Below are 15,170 nucleotides of genomic sequence, written 5' to 3' on the forward strand. Positions count from 1 at the left end.
TCACGTAGGCACATGCAAATCCCTCCCTGCCCCAAACCTCGCCTCAGCCTCCCTGGCTCCCCTCACCTGCGCCCTTCCCCCCTGAAATCACCCAGCCCAGCGCCCCAACCCCCAATTTTGAGGTGTTTCGTGGTTTTCCTCGCCCCCCCTCTCCCTGCTCCAAACTCAATCCTGTTTTTCAGATTTCATAACGGGAGGAGGCACCCTAATGCCTGATTCCATCTCGCGTCTAATGGGCACGTAACGAGGATTAACACGCTGCAGGATTGATTATCCCCGAGCCCAGAGACGATTTAAAGCTCGGGGTGTTCCAGGGATGAAAGTGCAGCAGAGCTCTTGAGCCTCAGAGCTGAAAGGAAATCGGGAAAGGTGAGTGCAGAAAGATTTCCTGATAAAAAGTCACAAGTTCCTGCAGTTTAGAATAAACCCAAGGATTTAAAGATCAGCTCTGGCCCATCTGAGCTGAGATTATTTGGATCAGGAGCACGTTTGGAGCTCATTGTCTGAGAAGGGGAAGGACTCTCAGCTCAGTGGTGCCAGGCAAGGAATCCCAGCTTGGATAATCCATGGATCCATCTAGGGACAGAATTCCCATTTGAGGAACCCGTTGCACAAATCCCATTCAAAAGGAGGTGCAAAACCCCCCATTTGGGACACTGAGTCGAGTTTATGGCAGCTGAATTTAAAATAAGGAAGAATTTAAAGAGAAGGAGGAGAAACTCTTTCCATGGGGCTCCAGAAGCTGTGCCTGGAGCTTCACCCCATTCCTGCCTTTTTGGCCCTGGGAAAATGGGATCGCCCTGGATCCTGCCCAGCCCTGTCTCCACTCTCTCCAGGAAGGCGCTGCCAGCCCAGCTCGGGCAGCGCTGCCCCGTTCCCGGTGCTGTCGGCTCCCTTTGGAACGGGAACAGGAGCGGGGCTGTGCTGCTGCCCGGGGCTGCCAGGAACAGCTGTGCCAGATGTTCCCAGCGCACGCCAAAAGCCCTGAAACAGGAGGGTTTCGGGTTTCGGCTCCGGTTTGGGAAACAGAGCCAAATTCATTAAATAAAGAAAAAAAAAAAATCAAGAGAAAGAAGCAGCAGCCCCACAAAGCGTTGTGGTTTCTCCACTTCAGAGCCCTGGTCCAGTTTGGAAGCGAGAATAATCCCAGAGGGTTTGATCCTGATTAAATCAAAAGTAACTCTGGCAACCACTTCAATGGGGGCTGACTCACGGATCCAGTGCCCTCTCCTCTCCTCTCCTCTCCTCTCCTCTCCTCTCCTCTCCTCTCCTCTCCTCTCCTCTCCTCTCCTCTCCTCTCCTCTCCTCTCCTCTCTCTCCTCTCCTCACCTCTCCTACTCCTCTCCCTCCTCTCCTCTCCTCTCCTCTCCTCTCCTCTCCTCTCCTCTCCTCTCCTCTCCTCTCCTCTCCTCTCCTCTCCTCTCCTCTCCTCTCCTCTCCTCTCCTCTCCTCTCCTCTCCTCTCCTCTCCTCTCCTCTCCTCTCCTCCTTTCCCACACCATTGGATTGCAGACTCCCAGCTCGATCCCTCCACCCCAATTTGAACATTCCCACTTGGCTTTTTTGGATTTTTTGGCTGTTTTGGCTTTTTTAACCTTTTTGGATTTTTGAGGCTGCAGACCCGGCCAGGCTGGCCTGGCCCTCCCCAGGAGCCCGTCCTCACCCAGGGGAGCCCAGGTGTGGGGAGGAATTAAGGGCCCCCTGAGATTATTCCAGCCCATTTTCTGTTCTGGTTTTCCCAGGGCTCTGCTCCTTCAGGGCCACATTTGATCTCTGTGCCTGCTCCTGTTTTCATTGCAGCAGGAGCAGGAGGTGAGGGAGGCTCAGCTTGGTGCTGTGGGCACGGTGACCCCATGGGTGCTGCTGGATCAGGACACAAATACCCAAACACCAGGGCAACTCTGGGGAGGCTCCAAAAAGACCCCGGGGAGGCAGAACTTTGATTATTTTGCTTTAAAAGAGCGGGGGGATGATGTCAGGAGTGAGGGACCCGCCCTGAGCCGCTGTCACATTTGGCAGGGGACTCGTACAAGCAAATTTCTGCCCAGGACCTCGGAGTCCTGCGCTACCAGAGCACATTTGCATTTTTTCTTTTGCATATTGAAGGCAACAAGGGCTCAAAATTCCCTGGAAACTTCCACTCTGCCCTTGCTGTGGGATTTCCGAGGAGTTGGGTGGCAGAGGAGTTTGGCTTCCATCCTGTACCAAGTTTTGAGGGAAAAAATGAACAGCCAGCGATGGAACCACTGCCCCAAAATCAGTGCTTGGCTCATTCAAGGGCCAGGCCCTTCAAAACTGTTGTTAGAAGGTGGAGGGGTACAAGAACACCCATTGTGGGATAAGGTTTTCCCTAAAAACCTTCCTTCCTCCCTGTCTCAGGTGACAGCTGCTTTGCAGCCTGGGGAGCTCATTAGAAAAACCCAAGAACCAAAATAAAAAGTTTCCCTGTTTGCTCCTGAGAGCTTGGCACAGCCTGCTGGAAGATTTTCCCCGTGGCTTCCCTTCGAGGTGAAATGCTGGAGGGTTTCTTTTCCTGCCTGCTGCGTGGAAAGAGAAAAAAGAAAGGCACTGTTAGCCCTGGGAGAATCACCCCCTTCTTTCCACTCCCATTCACAGCCCCTATTAAATTGCACAGCCCGGCCTTTTGTGCCGCTGTTCCCCTATTCCCAAGGTGTTAAGATTTTTATCCAACCTCCCTCAAAAAAAAAAAAAAAATCCAGCGGGACAAGAGAAGAAACGAAGAAAAAGAGAAAGGGGGACCTGAAGTCAGTGACCCCCCCTCCCCCCCGGCTTTCTGCTCAGCTGCTCCCGGCTGGGAACGGCTGCGAGGGCGGCCCCCCTTCCCTCCATTGTGTAACTGGATCCCTTCCCACCTTTATCCCCCCGTTCCCAGCCGGGACCCCTCCGCTCTCCGCGCTCCGGAGGGACGTGAGCAACTGCACAGCCCCGGGAGCGAGCGGCGCTGCCCGGCCCGGCATGGCCCGGCCCGGCATGGCCCGGCCCGGCACGGCACGTCCTGCCCGCGGCTGCTGCCAGCGGCCAGCGCTCCTGATCCTTCCCTTCCCAGCAAACCAGCGTTCCTGATCCTTCCCAACAGCCAGCATTCCCTGATCCTTCCCAACAACCAGCATTCCCTGATCCTTCCCTTCTCACCGAACCAGCGCTCCTGATCCTTCCCTTCCCATCAATCGAGCATTCCCTGATCCTTCCCAGCAAACTAGCGCCCCCTTCCCTTCCCTTCCCTTCCCTTCCCGTCCCTTCCCTTCCCTTCCCTTCCCTTCCCTTCCCTTCCTTCCCTTCCCTTCCCTTCCCCTTCCCGTATCCCTATCCCTTTCCCTATCCCTATCGCCTTCCCTCCCGTTCCCCTGTTCATCGCTATCAGAGGGGTGAAGCACTTGTACCCGGTCCACATTTCCCTAGATCCCTAATCCCTTAGCCCTTCCCATACGGCCTACATCCCATTCCCTTCCCTTCCCATTCCCTTCCCTTCCTCTTCCCTTCCCTTGCCCTTCCCTTCCCTTTCCTCTACACCCTTGCCCTTCCCATGCACTTCCCTAAGCACCGCCTTCCCTCCATTCCCGATCTCCTTTTCCCCCAGAACCAAACGCTCCTCCTTCCCCATCCCCCTCCCCCACTGCCCCCGGTCCGGCGGCCCCACCTGGGGGTCACCCCGCCCGTTCCCCCTTCCAAAGCCCAAGGGGGGCGGCTGTGTGGACACAAACCGCGGGGATCCCGAGGGGCTGTCCCGGTGCTTTGGCCGGGAAGATGATCCCATTCCAGCCCCTTTCCACCAGCCCGGGCTGCTCCGGGTCCCCTCCAGGCTTCCAAGGGTCGGGGATCCACAACTTCTCCGGGCTGGCGAGGAGCAGGACCCGTGTCCAGCAGGGCGAGGCGATTCCTGCTCGCTGCGATTTGAAGGTGTTCCCAACCCCACGGGAAGCACTCCAGGATTTCCAGGCATCAAACCTGGCTGTGTGGAGGCCCTGGCCCCCGGCCAGCCGCCCTCGCAGCCCGCCGGACCAGCTCCCCAGCAGGTGCACATTAAGCCCGACCACAGAATTCCATCCCCTCCTCCTCCCCGCCATGGCTCCGGCGCGTCCCCGCACGCTGCCGGGATGCGATTCCCTATCCCGGGGCTGGGAGCCGGCAGCAGCTGCAATTACCCGGCAGGAGAACAGCAAAGTAAGGGAGAGGCCGAGCAGAACCTTTTAATTTGCTTAGCCCAGGTGAACAACCCCGGCTGAGCAGGGCCAGGGGTGTCAGAACTTGTTCCAAGAGGCAGGATGCAATTTTGGAGTTACCTGGGAGTCTGCCCCGACAGAACCACTTGGATCTGGCCACAGGCTCCACAAACCTGGCAGAAAACTGCTGCAGATCTGATTATTACAGGGATTTCATATCTCAGCTTTGTGTGCAGGAAGTCAGGGTGGGTTTGGCTGTGTCACAGAGAAGCTGCGATTGTTTAATGCCCAATGTGAGGTGACAATTATTGACAGGACAATTGTTTAATGCCCAATGTGAGGTGACAATTATTGACAGGACAATTGTTTAATGCCCGATGTGAGGTGGCAGTTATTGACAGGAGGAGGGGAAATGGCCTCAAGCTCTGCCAGAGGAGGGTCAGGCTGGACATCAGCAGGAATTTCCTCCTGGAAAGGGCTGTTAAATGTAGGAAATGCCCCGGGAGGTTTGGAGTCCCCATCCCTGGAGGTGTCCAGCTGGATGTGGCTCTCTCAGAGCTCTGGGCTGTGTCAGTCACAGTTTGGACTCGATGATCGTGGAGGGCTTTTCCAGCTTTAATGATTCTGTGAACTTTTGTCTTCTGCTGAGCTTGAATTGGCAACGTAAACGAAGGCAAAGTAAAGGATTTCTCATGTTATTGTGATTGGTTTGCATTGCACAATTTGATTTTTTTAAATAACAGGAATCCCATGTTTCAGTCTCTTTCTGCTGGGCTTGCTCTGCGTCTTGTAGCTGCAGTGTCTGATGAAAAGTGATTGCTAATAATAACCTGGAATTACTCGTAATCCCAGGCTGGAAATCCCACTGCCTGCTGCAATGGGATTTTGATTCAAACCAAATGTGCCTCGTGGATGAGACATCAAGAACTTCCAGCACTCAGCTCCTGCTACGCCAGGCCCTGGAAATGCTCTGAAACGGGAAAAGTCCTTCAAAGGCACTGCTGGAAGCTTTGCTCTGCACCGAGCCAGCGTGGGGATCGCTGCCCCGGCCTGGGTTTGTCCCTGGAAAACGGACTCCGAGGGGTTTTAATGCTTCCCTGCAGCAGGTGGAGGGGGCAGCCCCATTCTCATTCCCAGCCCCATTCCCATTCTTATCCCCATTCACATTCCCATTACCATTCCTATTCCCAGCCCCATTCCCATTCCCAGCCCCATTCCCATTCTTATCCCCATTCCCATTCCCATTCCCATTCCCATTCCCATTCCCATTCCCATTCCCATTCCCAATCCCATTCCTATCCCCATTCCCATTCCCTCATCCCCTGTGCCATTCTCAGCCCCATTCCCCCATTCCCATCCCCATCCCCATCCCATCCCCTCCCCAATCCCCATCCCATCCATCCACCATCCCCATCCCCATCCCCATTCCCATTCCCATTCCCATTCCCATTCCCATTCCCATTCCCATTCCCTCATTCCCTGCCCTCTTCCCAGCTCCATTCCCAGCCCGAGGGCAGTGTCCAAGGGAGGAACAGGACCAGGATGTGCCCTGTGGAGGTGGGAAGTGGCATTTCCAGGGGGGAAGAGCCTTTGGAAGTCACCCCACACCCAGCCAAGGACAGAGCTGCTCACTCGGGGAAAAAGCAGCAAAAAGGATTAAAAGAGGAAGGAAGGCCCCCAAAATCTCTGAGCTGTGGGATGGGAATCCTAGCAGCTCCAAAATCTCCAGCAGGGAGATCCCAACCCCAAATCTGAGGGCTCTGGGGGAGCCTTTTCTCCAGGGACTCCCCCGTGCACAGGGGACTCCCCCCGAGGAGTTTCCAGCCGGGAGAAGCCCCTGAAATCCCGGAATTCCCCTCCTGCTCCCGAGCCTGACCACTCCGGCAAATTAACTCGAGGCTTCTTGCAAAGGCGTGCCCGGGGCAGGGAGCGGATCCCTCAGCGGGCAGCGGAGGAGCTCAGCAGGACAAGGATCCCCCGGGAATACGGAGGTCGCGCCTCCCCCGCGGCCGGAGCAGCAGCCCCGGGGCGGATTTGGGGCGGATTTGGCGGAGCTGGAGCGGCCCGGCCGCGCTGACAGCTGCGGGATTGGTGACATTCCCAAAGGTTAAAATAAACCCGGCCGCTCCCGCCGGCTGCCGGGCAGCGCTCTGCGGGATCCACCGGCGCGGGAGCAGGAACTGCCTGCCCTGGGAGCGGCTGGGGGGGCTGGAACGGGGGTGGGAACGGGGATGGGAATGGGGATGGGGATGGAATTGGGGATGGGGATGGAATTGGGGATGGGGATGGGAATGGGAATGGGAATGGGAATGGGAATGGGAATGGGGCAGGAAGTGGGGCAGGGAATGGGAATGGGAATGAGAGCAGGAATAGGAATGGGGACGGGGCTGGGAATGGGGATGGGGATGAGAATGGGAATGAGAAGGGGAATGGGGACGGGGCTGGGAATGGGGATGGGAATGAGGCAAGAATTGGGGCTGGAACGGGACTGGGAATGGGAAGAGGGAAGGGACTGGAATGGGGCAGGGAGTGGGGCTGGAAATGAGGATGGGAATGGGAATGGGAATAGGAATGGGAATGGGGGAATGGGCATGGGAATGGGAATGGGGGGTGGGGCTGGGAATGGGGATGGGGCTGGGGATGGGGATGGGGATGGGGATGGGAATGGGAATGGGAATGGGAATGGGAATGGGAATGGGAATGGGAATGGGGATGGGGATGGGAATGGGGCTGGGGATGGGGATGGGGATGGGGCTGGGGATGGGGATGGGGATGGGAATGGGGATGGGGATGGGGATGGGGATGGGGATGGGGATGGGAATGGGGATGGAAATGGGAATGGGGCTGCTCCCCCACCTGCTGCAGGGAAGGATCAAACAGCCTCCTAGTGTTTGCTGCTGTGGGAGCTGTGGAAGGATCCTCGGGAGGAGCTGGCTCCTCCCCACAGGCAGGGAAGAGCTTTCCCAGGTGGGGAATGAGGCAGGGACCAGGCAGGATTCGGGATTTCCATCAGCAGAGCAGCTCTTTAAAAATAAACTTTTAAAAAGAGGGAAATAAATTTAAAAAAAGAGAGAGTAACACAGCAGCCTCCTCAGTCCACTCCTGAGAAAGTCCCTTCAGACTTTTCCAGCCTTGCTGGGATTTGTTTGCCAAGGAGGTCAATTTGTGGGTTTTGATTTTATTGAAGTAACAACTCACAGATCCTAAGGCTGGTATATTAAATACTCTGGGTGCTGTGCTGACAAAAAGCTGTTTAAGATGAGAATCCTTCTACCCCTGTGACTTTTCAGAAGATGGAAAGATAATTTCCAGGGAATATTAATTGCCAAGGCCTAAACAGCAGTGAGGTGAGAGGGGCTGAGTGGGAAGGGCACAACAGAAAGAGATCAGAGGAAAAGGGGAAACTCCCCTGGGCACCACGGCCTGTGCAGGAGGGGCATGGAACCCCAGAGCTGCACAGGCTGAACATCCCTGGGATTCATTTGATCTCCTGGACTTTGGGATAACCTGGGAGCTTCTGGTCCCAGCCCCCACCCCGACATCTCCCCATGTGCCACCTGCAGGAGCACAGACTGGGGGTGGTAGAGGAGAGCCAGGGAAGTTTTTGTATTTCCCTGTTTCCACATCAGCAATTCAGCCGCTCTCCTCCCTCCAGGGCTCTGGAGGATGGTGAAATTATAAAATCCTGGACTGGTTTGGGTGGGAAAAGCCCCTCCAGCCCCCCCTCTGTCACGGCAGGGACATTTCCACTGTCCCAGGTTTCACAGGGCTGCCCTCAGGAGAACAAATGTCAGATTGTGGATTTTCCTGACCTAGAGATGGGGAACTGAGAGGAGTTTGAAAATTTTATTTTAGTTTTGTGTGAAGGGTGAGGCAACACAAACCCCCTGAACCGTCCCGGGATGGATTCAGCCGCCACAATTCCAAATTCCCTGGAAAACATTGGGATTGGCCGTTTGTGGCTCACCCTGGAGGCAGAGGCGGCAGCAGCCACCCGCCTTGTCCCTGCCAGGCCGGAGCAGGTGACACTGTCCCTGCCGGTGTCACCCGCAGGGTCCTGTCTGTCACACAGCCCCGTGTCACCCACAGTGTGTCACACAGCCCCGTGTCACCCACAGTGTCCTGTCTGTCACACAGCCCCGTGTCACCCACAGTGTCCTGTCTGTCACACAGCCCCCTGTCACCTGCAGTTTGTCGGACTGCCCAGCACCCCTGCTGGTTGGGGTGGTGGAGGCAGTCCGGGTGAAATGGTCTCGCTGAAGTGGGGATCTGTCAGAACCCAGGACATCCCTCTGTCTGTCCTGGAGGGCTCCAGCCCTTGCCTGGGGCTCAGAGACCCTGGCACAGAGCCCAGGACCCCTCTGCCTTTGATTCTGACCCATGGAGCAAATCACCACCTTAGGTGAGGAATTACAAGTCAAGAGAGTTTGAGTAGAATAATGGTTAGTTTGTCACGGGGTGAAAAGGAGATTTTTGGGGTTTTTAGAATGGAGGTTAGGGGTCCCAAGATGGAGGAATTTGGGTGTGTTTTGTCCTTCTTCCAAGCCTCCATGTTCTGGGTGGTGGTGGCACTTTGGGTTGGTTTAAGGTAGGAACACACTGTCTAACACAGGTGACAGGCATTGGGAAGTTATTGAAAATAAAGCACACGTGGGTTTTAGTATAAAAGACAACATGGCCCTGAGGGCATCAGTGTGTCTTGGTTTGGAAAGCCAGGAGCCTGCTGAGGAAGGCAGGAGCCTCCCCTGAAATGGAGACTGCAAACCCTCCCCACCCCTCTGAATTGCTGTGAATTTTAAATTAAGGGGCTCTCAGACAAAAATATGGGAACAGGAAATAACAGTTCTTTAATAGGGAAGGGAAAAAATTAATAAAAGGATAAAATAAAACAATGCAATGCACTGGAACAACCCTGACAGATCAGAACTCACCCTGACACCCTGTGGGTCAGGGGGGTGGCACCAGTCCGGTTGGAAAAGTGGCTGCAGCCCCTGAGGTGTCAGGGGTGGTTCTGTGGAGCAGGGGGTCCTGTAGGGAAAGGGTGGAGTCTTCCTCCAGCCATGGAAGGAGAAGCAGCTGCTGCTCCTCTGGGGAATCCAGTGGGAAGTCGTGCTGGGGTGTCAGAATCTCCAGATTCTATCCAGGTAGGAATGTTTGGCTCCTCCCCCTGGGCAGAGCTCTGTGGTGTTCCAGGATCTCCAGATTCTATCCAGGTAGGAATGCTTGGCTCCTCCCTCTGGGCAGAGCTCTGTGGTATTCCAGGATCTCCAGATTCTATCCAGGTAGGAATGTTTGGCTCCTCCCTGTGGGTGGAGCTGTGCTGGTATTCCAGAACCTCCAGATTCTATCCAGGTAGGAATGTTTGGCTCCTCCCTCTGGGTGGAGCTGTGCTGGTGTTCCAGAACCTCCAGATTCTATCCAGGTAGGAATGTTTGGCTCCTCCCTGTGGGTGGAGCTGTGCTGGTGTTCCAGATGTTCCAGAACCTCCAGATTCTATCCAGGTAGGAATGTTTGGCTCCTCCCTCTGGGTGGAGCCGTGCTGGTGTTCCAGAACCTCCAGATTCTATCCAGGTAGGAATGTTTGGCTCCTCCCCCTGGGCAGAGCTCTGTGGTATTCCAGGATCTCCAGATTCTATCCAGGTAGGAATGTTTGGCTCCTCCCCCTGGGCAGAGCTGTGTGGTATTCCAGGATCTCCAGATTCTATCCAGGTAGGAATGTTTGGCTCCTCCCCCTGGGCAGAGCTCTGTGGTATTCCAGGATCTCCAGATTCTATCCAGGTAGGAATGCTTGGCTCCTCCCCCTGGGCAGAGCTCTGTGGTATTCCAGGATCTCCAGATTCTATCCAGGTAGGAATGTTTGGCTCCTCCCCCTGGGCAGAGCTCTGTGGTGTTCCAGGATCTCCAGATTCTATCCAGGTAGGAATGTTTGGCTCCTCCCCCTGGGCAGAGCTCTGTGGTGTTCCAGGATCTCCAGATTCTATCCAGGTAGGAATGCTTGGCTCCTCCCCCTGGGCTCACATCTCCCAATGGGATGCTGCAGTTCCTATCAGCCCTGCAGGGACATTCCAGAGCTGTTATCCGCAGGTGTCCCCTGGAGGGAGGGGTGGCTGTGATCACTCAGGGACAGAGAGAAGGGGAATTGCCCACTGACACCAGACAATGCCCCAAGATGGGAATAGAACACATCCTGCCCTGCACTCTGGAACAGTGTGCCTCTGCTGGACAGACCTCGGCAGGCCAGGGAAAGAATGTTCTAGATAACAACAAAATAAACCACCTTGAAAAGCACGGCTGAGGAGCTCTGACTCCTTCTTCGACTGCCGGGCTGGGAACAGAGACTTTTTACCCAACTCGGGGTCATCCTGACCAGCAGAAATTCCAAGAGTGGTCCTGTAGAAACCATCTGGTAGCTCTGGTCCTCTGGAAAACCAGTGGGGAAGGGTGGCCATTCCTCTGGGAATGCAGTGGAAAGACACTTGTTGTGTCCCAAAGCCCAGAGTATATCCAGGTGGGGATGCTTAGCTCCTCCCCTGGGCGGAGCATCTCCCACGGGGCTGATGCCGTTCTGAGTCGTGATTGGTCCTTGATTGCCCGTTAAACAGAAATGGCTCCTGCAGGGGGTTATCTCTGAGTCACAGGGTAAGGCATTGATGGGCCCATTAGCAGGAGACAAGGAAAAAACGATGGCACCCCTGGTGTCAGCAGCTCTTGAGGATGGGAACAGAATGCATCTTTATATTGGAACCTGGGACAGAAAGTGAGGATCGTCCCTCACAGCTCTGAGCTCCATGCTCAGTGTCAGCTCCTGCTCTCCCCTTGGGGCAGACACAGCAATTCCTCTCCAGGATTTCAGCTTTTCCATTTCCCTCCCTCTGTACCCCTGCAGTTCTTTAGGTGTAACTCTGAGCCCCACACCCAGTGTCAGCTCCTGCTCTCCCCTTGGGGCAGACACAGCAATTCCTCTCCAGGCCTGCAGCCAAGGACACCTCACTGCCTCAGGGCCCAGAGATGGGAACAAAAGGGACTTGGGGCAGCAAATCTGGGGTCAATGACTTCATGACCTGCAGCTGGAATTGGAACATGAACCCCAGAATGCAAATGGGCCAAACTTATCAAAGTGTGAAACCTGTGACCATCATCCATTTTTGGGTGCATCCCTGGGCGGCTTTGTCTGCCCTGAATGTCCCTGAAGGCCCTTCAATAAATAGAAATGCTTTAATTAATGAATTAATTCCCTTAATTTTGTCTGGCCTCTCAATTTTTGTCTTCCTCTGGCTGGGAACAGCCGGGAACAGCTCGTTCCCAACCCTGCTCTGCTCCCATCTGCTGCTCTGGGTGCTGCACCCTGAGCTCAGGGCCCCTCTGTGTTGTCTGGCTGAAATTCCAAGGGTTCCAAGTGGATTTATGTCTTTTTTATCCCCCCTTTTTCTCCCTGCTCCCTCCTTTTGATCCAAACTGAACTTAAAATAGAGGAGGGAAAGGTGAGCAGGAATCTCTGACAGCCTCATGAGGGAACTGGAGCAGGGAAAAGCTGATTTTTAACTTAGTCAGAAGGGCTGTTCCCATCCATTTATTAGGAAAAGAGGCAGGAAAAGTGTTCCCAAAGCAGCCAGAGGAGAGGTCTGGGGATGGGAGTGAAGGAAAGAACCTGAAATCCTGCGAGGGGATCAAACCAAAGGGAAAAGGATAAAGGACACTGGCAGGGACAAAGAATCTGAGCTGTCCTCTCCCTCCAAGGACATTTTCTGGGCTTCCCTAGGGAGTTTTGGACACTTTCTGGGCTTCCCGAGGGAATTTTCACCTCCAGCTGTTTTCTGACAGCTCCAGGGTTCACATCTTTTAAAGCAGGTTTTCTCTTTTCCGTGCCATTCCCCAAAAGCAGCAGGAGGGCAGATTTTCCAGAGCAGAGTTTCAAATACTCCAGTGGTGTTGAGGTGAATGGGTGAAGTTTTCAGGAGCCTGGAAAGGGAAAGGGAGAAGAGGTGGGACAAGAGCAGCAGCCACAGGATCCTGGAATGGTTTGGGTGGGAAGGTGGCGAGTCTCCACTTCTTTTTGCCGGGGCTGGGATTCAATCACGGGACAGAATTTCTTGTTGGGACTCAGATGTTTATCAGTTCTTATCTAAATTACAGCCTCACAAACCCTGAGCTCTGCAGCACTTGTCTCTAACAAGGTAAAAACGGAGCCCTGTCTCTCTCTCTCTCTCCAAGGCCTTTTAAGGATAAAATGTCCAGTAAAGAAATGACACCAAAATTATTTTTACTTTTAACCCAATAACCAACCACCCATGGCTGCAATGGGGACTTTTTATCCAATGACACAAAACCACCCAAAGCCAGGGAGGAGAGGGGGAAGGAGGAGAAGGAGAAGGAGAAGGGAGAAGGAGAGGGAGGAGAGAAGAGGAGAAGGAGGAAGAGGAAGAGGGGAAGAAGAAGGAGGAGGAGAAGAGAGGAGAAGGAGAGAGAAGAGGAGGAGAAGGAGAAGGAGAAGGAGAAGGAGAAGGAGAAGGAGAAGGAGAAGGGAGGAGAGGAGAAGGAGAAGGAGAAGGAGAAGGAGAAGAAGGACCAGACTCCACCCCAAAACCTCCATCTTATTTATATATATTACTGTATTCTAAAACTTTAAACTCTATATTTTCCACCCTGTGATGTCCCACACTTCTACCCAAACTCCACACCCACAATCCCAGTTCCAACATTCCATTTTGGAAGCTTCTCCAGGGCTTCAGGTCAATGCAGAGCTCTCCTGGGGGTCAGTGCCTGTCAGCACAGAGAGTCTCAAATTCTCCAGGGTTCCAACAGGAAGGGATCTTAAAACTCATCCAGTGCCACCCCCTGCCATGGGCAGGGATCTTCCACCATCCCAGGGCGCTCCAAACCCCATCCAGCCTGGCCTGGGACACTTCCAGGGAACTCCAGGATCCAGAATCTCCAGGAATTCACTTTTCAGCAGCTCCCTCTGGCCCAGCTGCAGGGAAACAGAGCCCTCTCCAAAGGGACAATCATTTCCATGGACAGGGACAGTGACACTGACTGGCTGTGCTGCATCCCTGGAAAACCACCCCCTGGGCTCCCAAATCCCAGATTTCTCTCCCATCAGACGGGAAGGGAAAGGAGAACAGCCCCACACTGGGGGTTCAGTGGGTGCCCTCAAGAATCAGCCTCTGCCAGGCCTCACACAAACTGGGAATTTGGTCCAGTCTGAGCCTCTGCTTTCCGAGGTTTGGTTGGGATTTGTGGTTTAGGACAGGAGGGGTTTGAATCCTTCCCTGCAGCAGGTGGAGGTGCCAGCTCCATTCCCTGCCCCAATTCCAGCCCCAATTCCTGCTCCAATCCCAGCCCCAATCCCAGCCCAAATTCCAGCCCCAGTCCCAGACCAAATTCCAGCCCCAATTCCTGCTCCAATCCCAGCCCCAATCCCAGCCCAAATTCCTGCTCCAATCTCAGCCCCAACCCAGCCCAAATTCCAGCCCCAGTCCCAGACCAAATCCCAGCCCCAATCCCTGACGAATTCCCTCATTCCCAGCCCCAATCCCTGCCCCAATCCCAGCCCCAATCCCTGCCCCATTCCTTGCCCTATCCCCAATCCCAGGCCCAATTCCTCTTCCAATCCCAGCCCCAATCCCTGCCGAATTCCCTCATTCCCAGCCCTAAGCCCTGCCCAAATCCCAGCCCCATTCCTAATCCCAATCCCTGCCCCATTCCCTCATTCCCAGCCCCATTCCCAGCCCCATTCCCTTCCTCATTCCCAGCCCCAATCCCAGCCCCAATCCCAGCCCCAATCCCATTCCCATTCCCTGCCCCATCCCCAAACCCTTTCTTTGTCCATCACAAACTCCTGAACACTAAGGGTCGTGGGTTTTTTTGTTTGTTTGTTTGTTGTTTTTGGGTTTTTTTTGTTTTTTTTTTTTTTTTTTCTGGGAAACTCCCCTGATTTAGCTCAGAGTTTTTATTTTAAGTAGAAGGAAATTCTGGAGATCTTTTATCCCCATGGAACTCTTGGGAACACCTTTGGGGTGTGAGATTGGTAGAAAACAACCCCAAAATCACTCAATTTAAACCCAAAGCACCTGCCCTGGATACCAGAGACCCCATGGAAGAAGAAATGGGAAGGGGGACATCCAATATCCCAGTTGTGGGAACAGCTTCCCCCGGGATTCCCAAGGTCTGTGGGAATCCAGCCTTTGTTAATCCCTGTGCTCCAGGAAATCCCCATTCCTGCCCCAGGAAGGAGCTGCTTCCTGCCAGCTGCCTTCCCACAGGGACTGGGGGCACCTCGGGGTCCTTGGACACCCCACGGAGCCTCCAGAGCTCCCTGACTGCTCCCTGCAGGTCTGAATATTCCAGAGCTGCCTGGAGAATAATTTGTGTCTCTGGGGATGTTTAAAACAGGCTGGACAAGGCCCGAGGGAGCTGGGAACCAACCTGTGCCAGAAAGGTTGGGCTGATGGCTTTGAGCACCCCTTTGTCCTCACTCTCCCCATTCCAGCTCCCCTGCTGGTGAATTGGTTTGGAAGTTCCTCCTCTCCCCCCAGGCAAACCCAGCCCTTCGCTGCAGAAACCCCTGGCAAGGCTTGGGGACCTCAGCTGCTGCAGCAGGGAACTATCAAAGGGAAATTATTATTATTATTGGGAATTATCAAACCACCAAATCCACCTCAAATCCAGGGAATTTGTCCCCAGTGGCAGCTCTGATCCCTCCAGGATCCTGACCCAACTGAATTGACTCTGACCCAAAGAATTGACTCTGGAAAGGTTCTGACAATCCCACAGCAGGAAATTCCTGATTTCCCAGCTCTTCCCATGGAGAACTCCTCATGGATGGGGATTTCCAGCTGTTATTTCCAGGGGTTTCAGAGCTGGGAACCTCCTGCTCACCAGAGAGAGAAAAGGGCCTGGAGTAATGACTGAAAATTGCTCAGATCTTTTCCAAAGAAAAATTTCCACTGGGAAATGCTTGCCAAGGTCTGGATGGGGGTAGCAAATATCT

The sequence above is a fragment of the Serinus canaria genome, chromosome 22, assembly GCF_022539315.1.
Source record: "Serinus canaria isolate serCan28SL12 chromosome 22, serCan2020, whole genome shotgun sequence".
NCBI lineage: Eukaryota > Metazoa > Chordata > Aves > Passeriformes > Fringillidae > Serinus > Serinus canaria.